The following is a 13,947-nucleotide window of genomic DNA, read 5'->3' on the forward strand; positions in this document are numbered from 1 at the left end:
CAGGTTAAGAACTCCTTATCTAGAATATAAGCAGATAAATCAACAGGAAAGATACAAAAGGCCTCCAAAACAACTAAGAGATTACAAATCTCTCTAAAAAAACTATTTCAAGACAAAGGAAAATGAACTAACAACTAATGAAACAAAGAACACCAAAGACTCCTAAGAGAAGATAAAGTTATACCATGTTGTTCCAGAGTGATTCAAGAGAAAAATCAGAAATATGATAGAAATTAGAAGGAAAGAAGGGAACAGGAGAGGGTTTAGAAAAAGATAGCAAATCCTACTTTGGATGTTTTGAGTTTGAGGTACCTATGGGATATCCAGTTTCAGGTGTCCAAAAGGAAGCTGGTGATGCTAGATTATAGCTCGGAAAACATATTAGGACTGGATATAAAAGGTTGAGGATCATCTACATAGAAATGATTACTGAACCCACGAGAAATCACCAAGCAAGCCAGAGAAGAGGAGGTTCTGGACAGACTTGGGGGAAAACCATGAAAAGCGACTAACCGGGCGGCCAGGTAGCACAGCGAGTAAGAGCACCGGCTCCAGTGTTGAGAAGACCTGGAGATCGAATCCCGGGCTCAGACGCTCAGCACCCACCCAGAAACACCTGGCCGTGTAACCTTGAGCAAGTTACTTAACCCCAATTGCTTAGAGGCGGCCAGGTGGCTCAGCGAGTAAGAGCACCGGTTCCAGTGTTGGGATGACCTGGATCAAATCCCGGCTTTCCGATACTCAGCACCACACCCAGAAATAACCCTGATTGCTTAAAAAGAAAAGAAAAAAGAAAAGCGACTAAAGATGGTCAGACACAGGTAGGAAGAGAACCAGGCAAAAGAAAAAGCACATCTAGAAAGTGATTGAGCATGTCAAAGGTCACGGATAAAAGACCATTGGATCTAAAAATTAAAAGAGTATTGATAACTTAAGAGAGAAGTTTCAGTAGAATGATGAGGTCAGAAACCAGACTGCAAAGAGTTCACAAGAAAGTGAGAAGAGAGGAAGCAGGAGTACCTAAAAGTCGTACCTAAGTAGGACAGAGGAAACATATAGCTTGTGGAGATGGCCAATTCAAGTGAGGATTTTTAAGGATGGAAAAGATCTGGCCTTGTTTGTAGCAAGTAAGAACTAAAACTGTAGGAAAAAAGAGAGAGAGAAGATCAAAGAGAGGATATGATAGGGGGAAGTCTGCTGGAGAGGTTGGGAGACATGACAATTCCAGCACTCTATGCTTGGCACACAGTAAGCGCTTAATAAATACTAGCTGACGGAATAGTTGATTGAGCTGAGCAGTCACTGAGCGCTAGACTATTCTTTTCGTCTTTTCTGAAACTGGGCTCCTACTCCTTCAGAGCAGGCCACTTCTGGACCTTTATAAAAGCCTGAAGAGGCTCTGGAACTCTTCATAGCGTATAAGAAGCTCAAAGCAAGATTGAAAACACCAACTACAATACTTTGGATGTGGCGGATGATGATGGCTCTGGGGCAGTTCTAAGAGTAAGAGGCAAACAAATACAACTTAATGAACTAATGAAAGCCTGTTGCTAGCCACAGGAGTTGTCAATGAGACAGATCAGTTTCCAATTTGATGGACAGCCAATCAATAAAACAGATGTACCAGCACAGTTGGAAAAGGATGAAGATACAGTAGTAGATAGAAAACCTTTTCTAAAAGAACCTGATACTTTGTTCCCAAACTGAGCTCCTAAGCAAAATAATAAATTCACAGTTAGAGAAACAAAATTTGGTTCATCTCCATTCTGACTTCTGCAGTATAATTTTTGTTCCTTTTTCATCACCTTCCTCCATTCCTTTAATATTTAAAAAGTAACTAATATATGAACAGAGATATAATACATATTTTAAAATAGCCAGTGGTATATTTTGATCAACATTAAATGGAGATATGGTAGAGAAAAAACAAAATGGGTTTATGAAAAGCACCCCTTTTCTCTATTAGTTTTACCACTTTTGCCTTTATATTTTACTAATCATTTCCCCACTTTTTTTTAAAGTTACAAAAAATCCTTGTCCATCGTGTTTTGATTACATAATTTTGTTTTTCTTTTATCATTATAAACTTAATAATAATTTTATAACCTATTGTGCAACTGAATGTTTTATAATCATAACAATCAAGCTTGGTCCCAGAGAAAAATTGTGAAAGTATACTTCTTTCTATTTATGGCAGAGGTGGGGAATTATGGGTGTGGAGTATTCCATATCTTATAGGATGTTGTTTGGTTTTGTTATACTATTTTGTTTCATTCTTTTTATTTTGTACTCTTTGGAAAGGCAAATAACCTTGCAAACCTTAAATCACCAAAAAACTGTTAGTTGTTATCATTATTCCTTGAAGTTGATATAAAACATAAATTTAAAAAAATCCCTTTGCAATGGCATCTAGTAAATATTGTTGAAATAGCAGATTTAATGAAGCAAATTAAATGACACATTGTTTTAATACAGGCTTGATATATAACAGGCTTGATGTATAAGGAGGAGGAAAAAGAAATCCTTTCCACCATCACCTGTAAAATATTGCCTTTGAAAAATAGAATACATATTACACATAGCACATAAAGATAAGAGCCATTTAATGTCTTTACCCTCTTGGTACAAAAAAAAAAAACAAAGGAGAAAGGCTAGAATTAAAAGTTGCTAACTTTTAGCAGAGTTAATAGCTACATTTTCATTAGTTAGGGTCTCTTGTGGTCATGTGACCTACATTTTAAAGCTCATTATCCCTGGTTTTAACTGAAACATTCACTAAATACAAATTTCAAGCTTGACATCTAGCTCAGGTGTTAATCAATGTAGAAGAGACCTAAGCTTTGCAGCCCTTCTTTCAAAAATAAAAACTTTTTCTTTCCCACCACCACCCCCCTCACTATCCATATGGCTTATTACTGAAGAATGTCATACTGAAGAAAATCACAACACTTTCTAATTGATGTTTTTTTGGGGGGGGAAGGGAGGAAGATGTGACTATATGAGAATTTTATTTGTGGACCATTGCTACTTTTATACAAGAACAGCTTTCTATAATCAAAACATTAATATGCACAAAGAAATTTCTTTTCAGAAATCACTTTTAATATTCAGTAACAAACATTCTAACCACTTGGATCCAGCAGTTTACATTTATCTATGACTTCAATTTCTCATTTATTATTTTCCCTTCCATCAAATATAATAAAGAAATTTATGAAGAGGTTTGCCTGAAAGGTTTCTTTATGTTCAGAAACCAAAATAGTAACATAAATAAAAATGGAAGGGACTTTGCCTTTCATTTAAGATTAAAAGACTGAAATAAAAATGTGCCTTGCAGATTCAGAAATGGAGAACATATTCTTCATTTTTCCTAATTCCTCTTTTATTTAAAACATTAAACATACAAATGTCAAGGTTATAGATTTGAGAAGGAAAATATTTCTGAGAAATGTGTTCGGTTGCTCTAAAGCTCTCAAAATGTACTCAGGCAAACCTCTAGATGGCAAACTTTAGTAAATTTTTGTGACTTCAGGCACTGTGGCCCAAGTTCACACAGTTTGTGTGCTCTCTTTACTAATATTGCTTAATTCACCTGCTGTAATGATTTTCAGCTTCACACATTATTAAAACACATTTGTGCTCTTGTGGAACAAAGTGTGAAATAAAAATATATTGCAAATCTTTCTGAAATTAAATCGTATTTCTCTTGAGGGTTACCAACAAGATAGTAGAAAGGAAAATGGGATGGGGCATTTTATTGTGTTTGGGGGGGAACAAATGGAGTACCTGAAAATGTGATCATACACGTCTCCTGCGATCAATGATTCTTTATAAATATAAACCTATCTGATTATTTATTTTGTAATAGGAAATTAAGTGGGAACTTTCCAGTGAAAAAGCATTGGCCTTGGAGTCACAAAATCCAAATATAAAATCTTTCAGCTCTGTTATTTACTACATATGTTACCTTGAGCAAGTCAAATAACCTCTATGGGTCTTCTTTATCTATAATAATGAGGTTTATATGATATTATGTTGAAAGTCTCTTAAGATTCTAAATTATATGATCCTATGAATTGAATCATGACAATTAATAAAAGGAACTTCAGTTCCCTCTAGAACTTGCACAAATGTTTGATTTTTCTCTTTACTAGGTCTCTAATATTAAAATAGTACTATAAGAGTGTCATCTGCTCACAAATATCCCTTAATCAAAAACCTACCCATAAAGCCATTTTGGAAAAATCTTTCTTATTTTAAAGAAACTCTAACATTTGAGTGCTTTGGAAACCTGGCACAGGATTATAGGTTTAGAATTGGAAGCGGGGCAATCTAGTCTAACCGTTTCGTTTTTACATAATAGCCCAGAGAGGTTAAAGGCAGAATTTGAACTTAGTTCCTCTCACTTGAGAACAAGTATTACATTGCTTCTTTATTTCTAGCATAAACTAAAGTTTCCCAAGCATGTTCTTTAGTCTAGAACTCTGAAGTTCTAGATAGCAACTATAACAAAACCGTTAGACAGCAATAACAAAAGTTTGCATTTGAGCAAGGAAATGTAAACATTATACTAATTAGTAAATGGACTAATTTGATCTTTATTGCTACATTAGCCTAAGATGGGTGTTTAACAAGGAAGTATGTGTGTCTTTGTGTACATATTAATCAATCAACATATATTAAATGCCTACTATGTGCTAGGCACAGTATTAAGAGCTAGAGCTGCAAAAGGGGGCAAAAGATAGTCTCTGCCCTCAAGAGGCCTGCAATCAAATGGGGGAATACAATAAACAAATATATACAATGGAAGTTAAATACAGGATAATTAAGAAATAAAGAAGGGAAAACCCTGGATTTAAGATGGGTTGGAGAAGACTTCCAATAAAAGATAAGATTTTAGTTGGGACTTAAAGGAAGTCCCAACTAAAGGAAACCTATACATATATACCAACAAATGTATGTTTATATGTAAGCTTAAGTTTATGTATATATGTGCATTATATATGTGTGCATGTATACGTGTGTGTGTATACATTGGGTGTATGTGTATTTGGAGAGAGACAGAGACAGAGAGACAGAGAGTAAGCAAGGGACCACAAACCCATAGGTGAGTCAGGGAGGTTTCTGCCCAAGCATGTGAAGACTCCCCCCAGGGGGAATGGTCAGCTGAGAACAATTTGTTCCAGGAGTCGTGCAGGCAACTAAAGCAGGAGCTGTGGAACACTTAGAGGTTGGTCAGACACTGAAGATGCAGTCGGGGCCATCACTAGTCATCTTGACTTTTGTAACAGCCCTGGACTTTGAAGACTCTGAAAGAGAGAATGAGACTGACGATTTTGTGCAACTCTGCCTCCCTTAAATCAAATTCATGCATAAGTCAAAATGACATCTGTGATGTCATTGGTCCTTTTCAAAAACAAAGGACAAACAAACCACTACACACACACACACACAGAGTTGTACTTCATGATCAAAGAGGACCAAAATGACATCACTATGCCAGGGTCAAATTAGAGCATATTCATCTGTGGCTGATCAGATCAATAAAAGCTTGGGAGACTCTACTGAGGGTCAGGCACAAATAGTCCATATGAACATGTGGACTGAAGATGTCCCTAAATTTGCCTATTTCATGTTGCTTTTGAGCTACGGCAATTCTGCTTTTCTCATAGAGTATAGAGCAGGTGTGGGGAGTCTGTGGCCTTGAGGTCACATGTGGCCTTCTAGGTCCTTGGGTATAGCCTTTTGACTGAGTCCAAATCCTTTTACTAAGGGGATTTGTGCTTTGAAGCTTGGATTCAGTGAAGGGGCCACACTTGAAGACCTAGTGGACCACTTGTGGCCTCAATGCTGCAAGTTCTCCACCCCCAGTGTAGTGCCTTCTTTGACACAGGCAAGCCATGATGGATGGTCAGTGTCTCCCATGTCTCACAGTTGTTTCCAAAGTTTTACAGACAGACCTTGAGAATGTCCTTGTAAAAAGCTTCTTCTCACCTCCATATGAGTGCTTGACTTATGTAAATTCTCCTTAAAATTGTCTTTGAAGCTAACATATTTGGCATTCAAACAATGTGGCCAAGCCATCAGACTTAAGCTCTCTGCAATAGAGGTTGAATGCTTGGCAATTCAACTCAAGAATGGATCTCCGTGTCTGGAACCTTATCTTGCCAGGTGATGTTCAGAATCTTCTTAAGACAATCCAAATGGAAACCATTCAGTTTCCTGGTATGGCACTCGTGTAATCTCTAGGTTTCACAGGCACATAACAATGAGATCAATCAGCACAGTGGCTCTGTAAAGCTTCAGTGTGGTAGCAATCTAAAACCCTTTTTTTCCCCATGCTTTCCTTCAGAGCCTTCCAAGCACTGTGTTAGCTCTGGCAGTGCATACATCAACCTCATCATCTATGTGTACATCCCTGGGAAGTATACTGTCAAGGTAAGTTAATTTATCTACGGCATTCAAAATTGCTCCACTGGCTGTAACTGGTGGTTCCATTTATGGATGGTGTGGTACTGCAAAGAACTCTGTTTTCTTAGTGTTAATTGTTAGGCTAAAATTAGCCTAAGCAGCAGAGAATCAATTCCTATCTTTGTTGTATCTCAGCCTCTGAGGCTGCATTGAGTGCAGAATCATATGCAAATACGAAGTCATGCACCAACTCTCCCTCCACTTTATTCTTGGCATATAGTCCTTTAACTTCAATAATTTGCCATCAGTGCAGTAGCTGATCTTGATGCCATTTTCATCCTCATTGAAGGAGTTTGACAAAATTGTTGAAAACATAATGATAAAAACCATGGGAGCAAGCACACAGCCCTGTTTCACTCCATTGGCTGCTGGGAAAGCACAAGCACATCATCCATTATCCAGAATCCATGCAAGCATGCTGTTGTGAAACTATTTATGTTGTATTACATATGTATGTATATATACATGTATGTATTACATACGTGTGTATATATATAGACGTGCATGTATGTGTGCATGTTATCCCAGAGGCACTGAGTAAATGAGATTCAATAGTAGTTTTGTGATGATTGGGAAACTGAATTTGTTGTCAAGAAGAAAAACAAAAATTAGTCACAGATATCTTGGGTTTTAGGTTTTGTACCAGCTCTCAGATTCACAACATTCCTTTTTGCAAGCCACATTTTCCTTCTGTTTCAGGTTCAAAAATGAAGATGCCTTCCAAGTAACAGATTCCCTTTCCTTCTTCCACACAAGCCCTTCCATATAGCTGACACAAAGCTGAGTCGTAACTGATAGCTTGGATGACAGGAACAAGATTAAAAACAAAAGAAAAAAAGGTCAAAGCTAAAACCAGAGGTTCAAATACTAATGCGATGAAATCGAATAGGTATAGATGTCATATCCTGCAGTTAGGTTCAAAAAGTCAACTACACAAATACAGGAGGGGTAAACCTGGCTCAACAACAGTTCATCTGAAAAAGACTTGGAGGTTTTAGCTGACTGCAGGTTCAATTTGAGATAACAGTGCACATTGGCTGCCAAAAAAGAAGGGGGGAACTAAATCAATCTTAAATTGCATTAACAGACACATAATATCAAGATGAAACAAGTTCTCTTTCCCCCTGCACAGGTCAGACCAGCATCTGTTGGGAACTTGCTATGTTTAGCTGTAACTGTCTCATTTTAAGAGGAAAAACAATAACTTGGGTGAACCCAAAGGAGGCATAGTCACAATGATGAAGGATCTAGATACCTTGTCATATTTGAGGAATGTTTGAAGGAATTGAGTTATTTGGTCTAAGAATGAAAGCATGAGTGAAAGGAGACCAAAAAAGTCTTTTATACACATGGTTTAAGGGTAATTTTGTGGAAAAGGAGCTACACTTACTTTTAATTGTTCCAGAGAGAAGAATTAGAACCTATGTGCGGATACCAAAGGGAGGTAAATTTGGACTTGTTATCAGGAAAAAACTTTGAAACAGAACTTTCAAAAATGCAAAAGAGTTGCCAAATAAGTAGTAAATTCTCCATCACTGGATGTGTTTAATGAAATGCTGTATAACCATCTGTCAGGGATGCTGGAGAGGGGAGTCTGCATTGTTCAGAAGGTTGTGTTACAAATGTCTAAAGCATCTTTCAATTCTGAGAATCCCTTTTTTCCAACTATAAAAGATAACTTTATGTTGTTATCTCTTTTTTCATATATTAATTAACTGCTCTACACAAATTCTTTGTTTACATTCCCCTGGGGTATGAATTGCTTCTTATAAAGTTACAAGAGAAGGCAATGAATGGTTTTTCAAGACAAAATTATATAGCAAATGAAAGGGTTGTCTGGATTCTCCATTTCTTCCTCCTTCTCCATTCTCCACATCTCCATCCCATCCAACCCTTAAATTATCATCATTCACTTTTCCACTTCACTTGCCCACTGCTTCTCTACTTCTCAAGTTTCTGCTAGCAGGGAGAATAACATCTGATAAATTCATTGGCACTATAAAGTGCTAGTGATTGATTACTCTGTCATCTGACAGTACTTATATTTTCAAAAAGGAAAGTATACTACTTAATGCCAAGGAGTGAATGGCTTATGAAAAAATTGTCAGATACCAACTTTTTTTTTAAGTGCCTTCCCAGTATGTTGATCTCTGTGTCTTCTGGTAGACTTTGGAGACTGTGGAAATGACATGTTATTAGATGATCAGGACCCTACACACTGAATAATATTCATTTCCTACAAAAGAATAGATGTTTTGCTAAACATATGATTTTTTAATTTATGAATTTTTAACTGAGCTCTCTTATTTAGATGTGTTTATCTTAAAATTAAGGTTGTTTATTTTAAGATGCAAGGACATATCAGCTGTTTTCTGGCTATTCCAGGAGAGAAAACCTGAAGAAAGTTTTGAATGGATATGACTTTAGAACACAGAAAACATATTGAGCCTTGGCATTCTCAATACATTTTATTTCAATATCATTTCTTTTTAATACCTAATTTTCTAAAGGTAGCCATATTTGAGAATGAATATTAAAGTAGCACTTCTACTCTGAAGTGAGGGAGATGATCCCTAATTAATAGAGAATAGGGAAAAACCTCTAAGTCACTGAGAATTTCCAGTCAGCTCATTTCTAACCCAAACTGTCTGATGAAAGGTCAGTGTGTGTTGATGGAGAGATTAACCTCCAATAGTTCTAGGAAACACTCCCCAAATAAGCAAGAACGATTTTAAAGAATCCAAACAGCCAATATTCTCCTCCTGCTGGGTGTACTTCTATCAGGTTGGCATTAGCACACACCTTCTTCTGAACAGAAGAGAACAAAGAGAAAGAACAAACGAGATATAAAACAGAAAACAAAAATGCCCTAGGGCTGTTCTGAACTCAAGCAGCTTAGCATAGGTGTCTGGTACTTCATCAGCTCAGCAGGAAGTTCCTAAGCATGCAAGTCCTCTGCCCTAGAAAATGCTTATGCTGTGGATGTCTAATCTAACCAAATAAAGAATTTAAAAGAGTAGGTGGGAAAAAAACAAGGAAAAATGTGTTTGTGGGCACACACTACTAACTTCTTCTCTTCCTGCTCTTCCTCTTCCTCCTTCCTGTCTTCCTTCTCCTCCTCAAAGAATGTGTTTTCAGGCACACTATACAAATCTCAGTGGTATTCTCAAAGGAAAAAAGAAAAGAGAAGGAAGGAAGGAAGGAAGGAAGGAAGGAAGGAAGGAAGGAAGGAAGGAAGGAAGGAAGGAAGGAAGGAAGGAAGGAAGGAAGGAAGGAAGGAAGGAAGGAAGGAAGGGAAAAAAAAGCTTTAATTATTTGTTTGTATTGCATCACATTACATGGGGTTGTACTGTATAATTGCCAAAAAGGAAGCCTCAGGTGACATAGATGGTAACACCAATTGTTTAAGGAAGAAATGGCTCACAACCCTACAATAAAAGCTGCTCTGACAAATGGAATTGTCAGAAGAAAATTGAGGTTTGATCGAGTAATAGCTCTGAACAAATGTCAACTTTCCCCTCATCAGGCTCTTCAGGGAGGTGAAGCTGGCTGGAGAACAATGAGAAATGGACATTGTTATTTAGAATATAAGCATGCTCAGGCAAGCACAACACACACACACACACACACACACACACTCAGGAATAGAAAAGCTTCTGATAGTCAAACAGATATACCAAGTAGCTTTACATAGGCAAAGATTGTTAAATATATATCTATAATTATAATGAGCAAACTCGGCTCTGAAAAAGAATTAAGAAAATACATACCTTCTTCCATTATGTGGGGTTGAGGGGAGTCATACTAACTATTACATAACTACTTCTTTTTATTTTCTTTTTAAATTTGTAATAAGAAATTAATCTCTAGGCAAGGTGGGGGAAAGGGATGTATATTTAGAAATGAAAGTCTTAAAAAACTATATTAATAAAAATTTGAAAAATACACAATATGTTCAATCAATAATGTATATTGTGGTTTCCTCACCTATAATAATTCTCACTCTTGGATAATCTAGCAGGCCTTGGGGCATGGGAGAAGGAGAGAAAGAAGAAAAAGAGGAGACAGGGAAGAAAGAGAATAGAGAGGGAAGTGAGGAAAGAAGAGAAAATGGGTAAATGAGAAATATAGGGATCTAAAAGTAATACAAGGGAAAGAGGAATATCCAGATCTATCCAATTCAATAAGTATTATACGTGCAAACCCTATACAAGAAGCCAGTATTATTAAAAAAAATACAAAAGGGGGAAAATGATCTTTGCCCTCAAGGAACTTCTTTTTCTACTGAAGATAAAATGTGCAAAGAGATAGATGGATATGCTGGATAATTTGAGGAGGAAAGTACTAACAGCCAAAGACTCAGAAAAGGTTTCTTATAGATGTGCATGGGCTGAACCTTGAAGGAAGATGGGGACTCCAGAAGAGGAAGGGAGAGGAGGGAGATTCACATTTGTTCCCTGTTTCCTGCATAACCTATAATATTTCCTACAATATGTAGGAAATAAAATATATGTAGCAAATGCTTTAAGTATTTATGATTGTGATATGTTGATTATTATATGAACTGCTTAAATCTGTTATATTTTTCTTCATCTTTTTACTCTCTCTCTCTATAATTAGTTCCCTGTCCTGTGATTCTGATAATGCCACTAAGGACCATGATGCTGTCCATCACAGTTGTTAAACCTACTGCTTATCTCACTGGGATCGTATTTTAGCAGATTAGCAGCAGTGAGTATTCTGGGTTAGATTCCTCTCTGGATTTGGTTAATTGCACAAATATTATGCCACACAATATATCCAACTGCTACCTAATATGGTCAACCTGGCAGCATTCTTGCTTTCTTCCAGGTCAGCTTTAAAGTATTTTCCTAGAGATTTTCCTTCTGGAAACTAAATTTTGGTTGTCCCTTTCTCCTTCCTATATAAAATGACACTGAATGTCTTGAGATCCCTTGCCTCAGTTACTGTGACTGTCTTTGAGAAGCTAATACATAGTTGTAATAGGCCTCCAAGTCTGAAAAGATAACTTAAGTTTGGAGCTTTAATTTTTTTAATGATGCTTTTATCTGATAGGGAGTCTGATGCAAATATTGCCAGATTGGAAATGCTCAAGAATGACTCATCAGAATCATTTCTATATTTCCTTTCTCCATGTGTCACGGTATAAAAAGATTTAGCTTATAAGTTAAGACTCTTCATTGCTTTATAGGACTCCTAAAAATATCATTCTATGTTAGTCTGACAAAGCACAGGTTGATGATCCTTTTTGTCAGATTTTCTATCCAAATACCAATCAGTTAGCATGTGTCAGTGGATAGATGAACAAGCAGACTTTGGAGACAGTTTTTGATTATGTACCTCCAATGAAGACCTATAGTTTTGCGAATGGATAGTGTTCTTGGTATAGACACTGCTTCAACCTTATTCAAAATGAAATAGCTATCCTGAGCATATGTAACAGTCCTTGGTCTTCTATGTTTGCTTGGCTTACTATTTCTAGGAAGCAGTCACCTGCCTGGATCAATTCCTAGGTAACTTTTTTAGATGATATGGACAGCCGAATGAGGTGGAAGATATTCCCTGAGGAGCTAAAGAATATTGTATTACTTGGCTTCTCTTATTTGTTACTGTTTTCTTAAACAAGAATAAGTTAAACGATCAAATCTATTAGTAACATACTGCCATCTACACAGTGCTACAACCCGAGTGGCCACATCATCACATACTAACTTTATATCTTGATCAGTTTTTCTTAATCATAGGACCACAGAATTTTAGGAGTAGAACTAGAAGGAACCTTAGAGATCATCTAACCTAAGACTTTCATTTTATAGATGTGGAAATTGAGACCCAAAGAGATGAAGTGACTTGTCCAAGACCATTAGGGTGGCATACCTGAGATTCAAATTTAAAGCCTCTGACTCTAAAAATAGTCATCTTTCTATGGCACCTCATTGTCTCAAACTTAATTCTCAAGCTTAGTACCAAGGCATTTTGGGGTGCTTTAGAGAAAAAAATTTTCACATAAATCCACACTTTTTCTTTGCTTTGAAATCTTTGTAGATATAACACGATCTGTGGGGCTTTTACTGTCCTTCATTCTGCTTAATGTACAATCTTCTCCAAAAGTTGGAAGAAAGTTTGTCCCCTTTTCAGGTTCTTTGAATTACAATATCTTAACAAAGAGATTTATTTAACATGTATTATGAGCCTTACACAGGACTAAATGCTAAATATATATGAAGACAAAAAATAAAACTGTCCCTGAACTTGAGAAGCTTACTTTCTTCTGGGGGAAATGATGAATATAGATGAAAAGATGAATATAGATAAGAGAACACAATGTTACACAAGAAAACTTCAAGAGAGAGAGGGCAGTGGCTTTAGAGGGCAATAAGAAAGGCCTTGTAGAAGATGGGGTCTCATCTGCTCAGCTTTATCAGTGATAGTAGAAAGCTTTAAGCAGATTCTTGAAATATTATTGTTGAGAATTCCTTCCATAAGAAGGACAAATAAATTGATAAGGTTACCTCCATGAGTCACTTTAGTATTATGATATAAGCACACAGTAGGGAATATACCTGATAATATATGCTCAATGCCACAGTTGAATGGCTTGTAATAAGTAGGGGAGAAGGAAAACAGGAGAAAGTAGGAAATAGAAAGGTAGGAACATTGAACTTGATTCAGGAGATATAGATTCCATTCTCAACCCTAAACACTTTTATCTACCTAATTGCCTGGATGACCTTGTCCAAATAACGTTAACTTGTATACGACCCTTTGTGACCCCATTTGGAATGGTTTGCCATTTCCTTCTCCAACTCATTTGACAGAGACAGTAAGAGAATTGGGCAAGTGGTGATAAAGAGAGTACTGGGGACCCTGTGGTGACACAGCATTGACCATCCACAACTCTATGTTGCAATTCCAGGGCAGAGAAGAGCACCAGAGCTTGTGGCCACTAAGGGAGTAGGGGCCATGGTCAGTGCTCCAGGTTTAAAAGGAGCACCAGTACCTGAGGGTAAAAAAGAGCAGTGACCCTTTCCGTGTAAAAACCACAGTGTAGATCAGGAGAGCAGAGATCACAACTCTCCCCAGATTATATCACCTTGGAGAGATCAGAAAAACCTACAGACTCCAAGAACTAATTCTGAAAACAACAGCTGAAAAGCCTGAAGGTAAGGAAAGTGTGCCACTCCACCCTGGGAATAGAGCCCAACTTTAACATAAAGTTCAATAATTGGCTGGGAAAAAAAAATGAACAAACAACATCAATAACAACAAATCTGACCATAAAAAGCCACTATGGTTACAAGGATAATCAAGATGCAAACTCAGAATAAGATAACAGTGCAAAAACATCTACAAGTAAAGGCTCAAAGAAAAAATGTAAATTGGACACATGCCCAACAAAAATTCCAGGAAAAACAAAAGAAACAGATCAAAGTAGCAGAGGAAAAATTGAGGAAA

The sequence above is a fragment of the Petaurus breviceps genome, unplaced genomic scaffold, assembly GCF_028583685.1.
Source record: "Petaurus breviceps papuanus isolate PSGF00001 unplaced genomic scaffold, PetGlider_PUasm1.0 213, whole genome shotgun sequence".
Classification (NCBI taxonomy): Eukaryota; Metazoa; Chordata; class Mammalia; order Diprotodontia; family Petauridae; genus Petaurus; species Petaurus breviceps.